Source organism: Ostrea edulis, chromosome 8, assembly GCF_947568905.1.
Source record: "Ostrea edulis chromosome 8, xbOstEdul1.1, whole genome shotgun sequence".
In the NCBI taxonomy this organism is placed as follows: Eukaryota; Metazoa; Mollusca; class Bivalvia; order Ostreida; family Ostreidae; genus Ostrea; species Ostrea edulis.
In genome coordinates, this window is record NC_079171.1 from 25,819,057 (window position 1) to 25,828,552 (window position 9,496).

A 9,496-nucleotide genomic window follows, 5' to 3' on the forward strand; every position below is an offset into this window, starting at 1 on the left:
TTCGCAGTGTGCTGTCGTTCCAACACTGTTGCCGGTGTTCGTGAAATTGTCGACGACGACAATGATCATCATGACTACTTTCTAGGTTCAGTGACCGCGTGCAACGAGGGAGAACCGTGGTTTGTTAAACTTAAAGTTTGTGGTTCAGAGATTCCGTTCAAGATTGATACTGGTGCTGACATTTCCATCATGTCAGAATACACGTACAAATCGCTACCATTTCAACCAAAATTACATGTGAACAACAGCAAACTACAAACGCCAAACGGTGATCTTCACTCACTTGGAAAATTCAAGGTTACTACTCGACATAAGAATCATCCTTATTCATTTCACGTAGTTGTGATTCCAAGCACCGACTCTCAGAATAATCTTCTATCAAGATCAGTTGCGTCTACCATGGGTCTCATTCAGAAGATAGGAAGTGTCATAGAACATCACGGTACTATGAAAGGTGACCCAGTGAAAATTGTTCTCCGATCTGATGCGCAACCGTATTGTGTTACGACTGCTCGACGAATACCGTTCGCTCTTATGCCGAAAGTGAAAGCAGAACTCGACAAACTAGAAAATGATGGTATCATTCGTAAAATTAATGAACCTACTGACTGGTGTGCACCAATTGTTCCAGCAACAAAGAAAAACGGTGATGTGCGTATTTGCATCGATCTGAAGCGTCTTAACGAAGCCGTTAAACGTGAGTACTACATGCTACCGAATCTGGACGATATCTCTCCGAAATTAAGCGAAGCGACCATATTCTCTAAATTGGATGCAGCATCAGGATTTCATCAACTTAAACTGCACGAGGACAGTCAAAAATTGACTACATTTATTACTCCTTTTGGAAGGTACTGTTACACGCGCGTACCGTTCGGAATCTCGTCAGCACCCGAGATATTCCAAAGGCGCATGGGAGAAGTACTATCTGGGTTGGAAGGCGTAGAGTCGATAATAGATGACGTCATCATCTATGGATCTTCACGCAATGAACACGACCGCAGATTAAAAGCAGCATTGGATCGTATTAGAGATGCAGGGATCAAGCTAAATCCCAACAAGTGCGAATATCGAAAGGAGAAAATTGAATATTTTGGACACATCATCTCGAAAGATGGTGTTCAACCTAGTCCAGAACGTGTGCGCTCTATTCTGGATTTGCCACCACCGACTAACATCAGTGAGTTGCGTCGTATTATCGGGATGATCAATTATCTTGGTCGATTTGTTCCTGATCTATCCAGTATCATGAACCCTATCAATAATCTGTTAAAATCAGACACAGCGTGGACTTGGGATGAATCTCAGCAAAGTGCGTTTGACCGTGTGAAGAAACTCATTACAGAAGCGCCAGTACTTGCATTTTACGATATGACTCGACCCACTATCGTTAGTGCGGATGCAAGTAGTTTCGGTATCGGTGCAGCGCTATTTCAAGTTGTGGATGGAGAGACTAAACCAATCGCATTTGCGTCTCGCACACTTACCGAGGCAGAGCGTAAATATGCGCAAATTGAGAAGGAATGTTTGGCCGGAGTGTGGGCATGCGAGAAATTCGACCGATACCTCATGGGAATTGGATCATTCGAACTGATTACGGACCATAAGCCGTTAGTACCGCTGATTAATACTCAAGATCTCAATAAAGCGCCATTGAGATGCCAGAGATTACTGATGAGATTACGTAGGTACAATGTCGTAGCGAAACATGTTCCAGGAAAACAGCTCGTGGTTCCGGATACGCTTTCGAGAAGTCCTCTCAATATCAGTGATCAAAGCAATACTGTTGAAGATGTTACCGCATACGTAGCGTCCGTGGTCAATACGAAACCATTATCAGATAAGAAATTGGAAGAAATTCGTAACTAAACATCTTCAGATCCGATTCTACCTGTCGTCATGAGATACACTATGCAAGGTTGGCCGCAAAAAGAAAATTCATTGTATGCGGAGTTGAAACCATATTTCGCGCCAAGATTCGAATTCTCAGTGTCTGATGGTATACTGTTCTATAGAGACAGACTAGTGATTCCAGAATCCCTGAGAGCTGATGTACTCGCAGCGATACATACAGGCCATTTGGGACTGAACAAGTCAAGAGAGCGTGCAAAGTCATCAGTATGGTGGCCTGGATTATCAAGTGATTTGGAACATTTGATCAGGTGTTGCGAGTTTTGTAATACCAACCGTCCGTCACAGCGTAGTGAGCCACTTAAAACTACTCAGCTTCCTAGTCGTCCCTGGGTAAGGGTTGGAGCTGATCTTTGCGAATTACAGGGCAAAAATTACCTTGTAGTGATGGATTACTTTTCTCGGTATTTGGAGATTGCCTACCTGGACAATATCACAAGTAATCACGTAGTTGGCAAATTAAAGAATATGTTTGCCAGATGGGGCATACCCGAGGAACCTGTTAGTGATAACGGTGGACAGTTCAGTTCGAAATCATTCAGACAGTTTTCGATTGATTATGGATTTCATCATACATTCTCCAGTCCTCATTATCCTCAAGCAAATGGAGAGGCAGAGAGTGCGGTTAAAGTAGCCAAACGAATACTCAAACAGCCGGATGTATTTCTAGCCCTAATGGCTTACCGCAGTACCCCCGTACATGCGACAGGTACTAGTCCATCTGAACTCATCATGGGACGTAAAATCAGAACTACCGTTCCGATTTGTTCTGATCAACTAGAGCCTGGATGGCCGGACCTAGGAAAAGTTAGGGAAAAGGACAGACAATCCAAGCACAGGATGCGTGTAAACTTCAATCGTGTGCATGGAGCTCGCACTTTAAAACCACTTTACGTAGGTGACCGTGTTAGGGTGAAAACTGATAAAGAAAAGTCTTGGGATGAGGCAGGAATCGTCACATCTGCTGATTACGCGAACCGCTCATACTTTGTGAAAACTCTCAGTGGAGACCTCAGGAGAAATCGTAAGCACTTGCTTCATGTCAATGATGAAATGCAAGATTCATCTGTGCCAAGAGATTTTCAGTGTTCTTCCGCTATGGAACCGGAACCGGAAATTCCGATGGGGAACCAGAATTCAGAGGAATCGCTGTGTACCGAAACAACCACACCACTTACCAATGAAACTCCGAGTGTACCTGTTACAAACATTCCACAGAGTAGCACTCCACCAGCTACCGTAAGGCGTAGTGGTCGCGAAATAAAACGCCCCAAATACCTAAGTGACTATTTGCTGTGAATTTATTCATAAGTCATGTCAGACATTTTGAACAGTTTTGCTATTCATTTACTTTAATGTACCTGGTATTCATTTTTGCACATTTCACTGGAAGTGAATAGAGACATTACACAGTTGTATGTAATTATGTTATAAAGACAGTCAACTCTAATCATTATATAAAGATATTTTGATACATTGAAAAATTCAATTCCTATGTACTGTACATCTATTTTTGCTTCAACTATTCCTAATTTTGGTAAAGATAAATTTTTGAGATTTATAATCTTAAGGAAGGAGATGTTTATAATATATTAATAGCATAATACATTTAAAGATTATTTCCCAGTTTGAATTTCCCGCGATATTTCATGTGTGTATTGAACTATTCCCAGAATGCACTGTATTTTGTTTGACTGCCATCTTTATTAAACTTGTTAGACTGTTCACACGTGTTTCTCGATCTCCCGCACTAAACAGCTCACACATATTTCACTCTGCGTTCATTCACCGTTTGTTTGAACAAATATTGCATACAGGATGTGTGCTACCCAACATACGTAATCATGTGTTTGTAGTTTGAGAAATACTCGGAAATGGAATGTAAAACCAAGAAACAAACATGAATTGCTACTGTGATTTAGAAGAAAATTCATTGAAAAAATGTAACTCCTTGCGTTGAATTTGTTTACTTATTATGAAAGAAACCTCATCTATCCACCACATATTGCCAGTTCTGTGTTCACAAGTATAATGTCAATCATTCGCAGCGATTACTCCGGCGGGGAGGGGATAACTTGTCCGTTTCATTTAATGCATTAGGCTTGTGCAGAAGTAATACAAATGCAATAAAGGGATTAGAAATACCATGTGTTATACATAGAGTTTATAAACAACAAGACGCCAGGATTAATCGCGTCACAGACTGATGATTTTATCCACGGCAGACATTGTATGCAGTTTTATTACCTACATATAATGTGAAAAATCAATTTAGAAATGTGTAATACCACAAGATGTTGAACGTTTCCATTGTTCTGCATTATGTCATTATGCAGTATCAACGATTTGAAGAAGAGAATATGTTGACGTTACGGTACTACCGCTAGGCGGGAGTAATAAGATACCTACACTCTCAAATAATGACATCTTATACTGTTTATCTGACATTTTAATATGCTCATCTGAAATCTTATACTGTTTATCTGTTATCTTTTACTGCTAATTTGATATATCACACTGTTTATCTGATATCTCATACTGTTTATTTGATATTTCATACTGTTTATTTGATATCTCATACTGTTAATCTGATATCTCATACTGTTTATCTGATATTTCATACTGTTTATTTGATATCTCATACTGTTTATCTGATATCTCATACTGTTTATGTCCAAACAAACTATGGTACCTGGTGAAAGAAGATCCGTCGAAACGGTTGCTATTTAATTTTCTCATACAGCTTTCATTTATGAAAATCGTTTCTAAATTGTGCTCATTCTGTGACAAATATTCGGATAACTACAACTTGCACATTCTCCTCGAATGCTTTTACACATTAGATGATAGACAATGTCTTTTAGAAATGATATTAGATATTATTGATGTTCATGAATATGTTCTTTTTGAAAATCAGGATACAGAAAAACAATATCTATCGTTACTGGGTTGTATTGATGAAACTAGTTTTAATGAAATATCCTTTTGTAAATGGGAAGAAATAATGCTGTGTGTTGCAACGATAATATACAGAATAAGAAGTTGCTTTATTGTAGATTGCCGAAAGTTCTAGATGATTTGTTACCTAAATATATGGTTATATATATTATAGACATGTTACTTATATTCTCCACTATGTAAATATGTTCTATGTTTAATACATGTAATTTCCACAAACTCTCCGTTAAGTCGGAGGAAATAAAGAATATCTTATCTTATCATAACTCGAACAAAGTATACAACATTAAAGGTAGGGTAAACAAGGGCCCTAATAATTGTAATATGCTTTGTTTACACTGGATATTATTTAGAACTGTACTGTAAAACACTTCCGTTTATCCTGTTACTGAATTATCCATTAATTATTTTTCTTATCATTAATTGCTGTTTGATTAATCGCATGTTCAATATTTTTTTCTTCCTGCAGGAAATATTTAACAGCGTTTAAATAATTGTAAATTGCACGTCTTGTCAGAAACACGTACAAAATCATACAGGACGTTAAACAGTATAAAACAAACTATATCTTGTTAAAAACATGCGTACAAAACCGTTTAAGTATCATATTTCTCAAGTCACGTGTCTTTATTTCTCCTGGAAACGGTTTACAAGTAAACTATATAATTTTATGTTGTCGGGTGATGTCGGCACTGTAACATTTATGTATTTGTTTCAATATTCCAATCTTTTATAATTACATGATTATGAAAGAGAGCCGCGTTGATCTAGAGGTTAGAGCTTTCGCCCCGTATATGGAAGGTCGGCATTTGAATCCCGGCCGCGACAGGCCTAAGTCGTTAAAACAGGTAGTGAGAGTTCCATCGACAAATACTCGGCATCAGGTGTGAATGTCAGGGATCCTCGGAACATAACTTTAAAACGGATGTCCCGTGTCACAGTAGGTGTGGCACACTAAAGAACCCTCACTGCTCAATGGTCGTAAGCGGCGAGCAAAGGCCTAAATTTGAAGCCCTGCACCAATCTTGGTGAGGTATCCATATGAGTAGAAAATTCTCTCTCGCTCTCTCTCTCTCTAGAGAATTTTCTACTCATATGGATACCTCACAGTATCGAGAGAGAGAGAGAGAGAGAGAGAGAGAGAGAGAGCTGTTAAACAAGATTCAATCAATCAATCAGCAACGAAAACATCCGATACTTTCAGAATAAATTGTCCACCGTTAACAATACCCTCCGTTCGTGTTCTGACTCCGCTTACCGTTTACTGTTCAACGCTCACACATATTTCACTCTGCGTTCATTCACCGTTTGTTTGAACAAATATTGCATACAGAATGTGTGCTACCCAACATACGTAATCATGTGTTTGTAGTTTGGGAAATACTCGGAAATGGAATGTAAAACCAAGAAACAAACATGAATTGCTACTGTGATTTAGAAGAAAATTCATTGAAAAAATGTAACTGCTTGCGTTGAATTTGTTTACTTATTATGAAAGAATCCTCATCTATCCACCACATATTGCCAGTTCTGTGTTCACAAGTATAATGTCAATCATTCGCAGAGATTACTCCGGCGGGGAGGGGATAACTTGTCCGTTTCATTTAATGCATTAGGCTTGTGCAGAAGTAATACAAATGCAATAAAGGGATTAGAAATACCATGTGTTATACATGGAGTTTATAAACAACAAGACGCCAGGATTAATCGCGTCACAGACTTATGATTTTATCCACGGCAGACATTGTATGCAGTTTTATTACCTACATATAATGTGAAAAATCAATTTAGAAATGTGTAATGCCACAAGATGTTGAACGTTTCCATTGTTCTGCATTATGTCATTATGCAGTATCAGCGATTTGAAGAAGAGAATATGTTGACGTTACGGTACTACCGCTAGGCTGGAGTAATAAGATACCTACACTCTCAAATAATTACATCTTATACTGTTTATCTGACATTTTAATATGCTCATCTGAAATCTTATACTGTTTATCTGTTATCTTTTACTGCTTATTTGATATATCACACTGTTTATCTGATATCTCATACTGTTTATTTGATATCTCATACTGTTTATCTGATACCTCATACTGTTTATCTGATATCTCATACTGTTAATCTGATATCTCATACTGTTTATCTGATATCTCATACTGTTTATCTGATATATTATGCTCCTGTTTTTCTGATGTCTTATACAGTTTATCTTATCTTGTTATACACCTTCATTTTTTCATATTTAAAACTAATACAATTTAGAACCAACATTTTAACTGTTAACTCAACTCTCACACTCGGAATAGTCTGCTCCATTTCTATTGGCTACGCAAGTCACGTGATCCATCTTATTTTGTGGAGTGTTTGTATGGGTATTGAAGATGTGAATCTGGAGAAGGATTTTGATTTTCTTCCATTTTTGAAAAAAATTACAGGTTGTTGAACTTGGTCCATTTTGAGGAAATCTAGATTTTTAAGTTAAGACCCTTTGTTCATATGAAAGTTTGTCCAGCCTCATGATGATGATATTACCTGAAGCAAAGTTATACAAATTATAACACAAGAAAAAAAAACCTATATAAGCATTTCACGGGCGTATTATGTACCGTTTGCGGTACTCTTGTTCAGTTATCTAGTGGTGCCCAGTATTGGTGGAAGAGAGAACCCAGATACAATGTACCTGGGAAGAGACCACCAGGTACATTGTATCTGGGTTCTCTCTTCCACCAATAAAAACTGTTAGGAAGTTTTAACAGATATTTGCGTGTGTGTCATGATCTGGAATGAAATATATCCTCCTGAATGAGGACCCATGTTAGGTTTGTAATAGAGATTAATGTTAGCAACAAATATTATGATCTCCACTCTGGGAATAATGCTTAGTAACAATTCGCATTTGTGATCTACTAGTACTGTAAAAAAAAAAAAAAAAAACAAGTTTCAAATCTAAATGTGTACGGTTCAATGTCAGCTGATCAGAATCAAAGTACTGAAAGTACTCATGGGAGTTGAACATTGTGGAAATTCAGTTATAACAGATAGCACTGGAAGGGTAGGGGGATAAATGACTGAATATTATCATGATTTTAGATACAAATTAACTGTTGTTGTTTTTCAAAGCGTTACAACAGCAAACATGGATAATGGAAGTCCCATGGGCCACAATGCTCCTCGAGTAACTGAAGTCGTGTTGTTGTTTTCTAGAATTTCACCCCTTTATATTCTCATGAAAAATGTGACCACATATTATGGCCCAATCATTCAAATCAATATGGTTATCAATGCCCTGCAGTTATGAAGAAGTTTTTTCCCTGTATATATTCAAGTTTAATCCTAGTTGTAGCTAATTCTAAGGATTCATTACTTGAAAAGGTTGTCCAATATGCTAAACTGTCACCTGAGTATACTACAGTCCTGTAGACGATCAATGGAATGGTAAGTAATTGTATAATAACTCAAAATAAATGAAATGCAAAAAAAATTAAAAATCGTCCGGCATCGGAGATGCACAAACCGAGTTGCGCAAGGAATGGGCATAGAGGGAACCGGCAGAAAAGTTTGCAAGAATGATCAAGCAGGAAGCAAAATTTTGCGTACATAAATTTCAGCCGACTTAAATCCTTTGTGACCTTGACCATTAACCCTTGACCAAAATCAATAGGCTTCTTTGTCTCATCAAGGGCGATAATCCATCTAAGTTTAATTGAGATCCTATAATTTGTTAAAAAATTATAGTGCAGAAAACAAAATTTTCTCCACATTTCAGTCTATTTATAGCCACTGTGACTTTGACCTTTGACCTTGTGACCCCGGAATCGATAGGCTTCTTGTCTTATTGAGGGTGAAAATCGATCTAAGTTTAATTGAGATCCTATAATTCGTTCAAGAGCTATGGTGTGGAAAACAAAATTTTCTCCAAATTTCAGTCTATTTATAGCCAGTCACCTTGACCTTTGACTTAATGACCCCAGAATCAATAGACTTCCTGGTCTTACTGAGGGTGACAATCTATCTAAGTTTGATTGAGATCGTATGATTCGTTCAAGAGCTATGGTGCGGAAAACAATTTTTTCCCCAAATTTCAGTCTATTTATAACCACCTTGACCTTTGACCTAGTGACCCCAGAATCGATAAGCTTCCTCATCTTACTGAGGGTGACAATCCATTTAAGTTTGAATGAGATCCTATAATTTGCTCAAGAGCTATGGTGCGGAAATGAAATGTTGATGCGTGCCTGCCCAAAGGCACTTCATCAGATCATAAGCCGAGTTCGACTTCATCGCAACTCCGCTAAAAATGAAACACTAGTCAAATAATGTTATTTATTGCCAAGGTATTTGGGATATTATACTGTGGCTCAAACTGGGGGTGAATGAACCTGAGAGTATGGGAAGCATATAGTGGAATCAGACTTGTGATGCTGGAAATCTATAGTGATTAATAAACTATACATGTACAAGATCCATAACTATTTTTTTTCCAGTTTGTGAGGGAGAATCCTCATGTCTATTTCATCTGTAGACAAATAAACTGTAGACAAATAAACAATGTGTTTTGACCAGAGCAATTTCCAATCCTTTTTGCAGCATAAATTCAACATTGTGGCAACTGGGTTAAACTTTG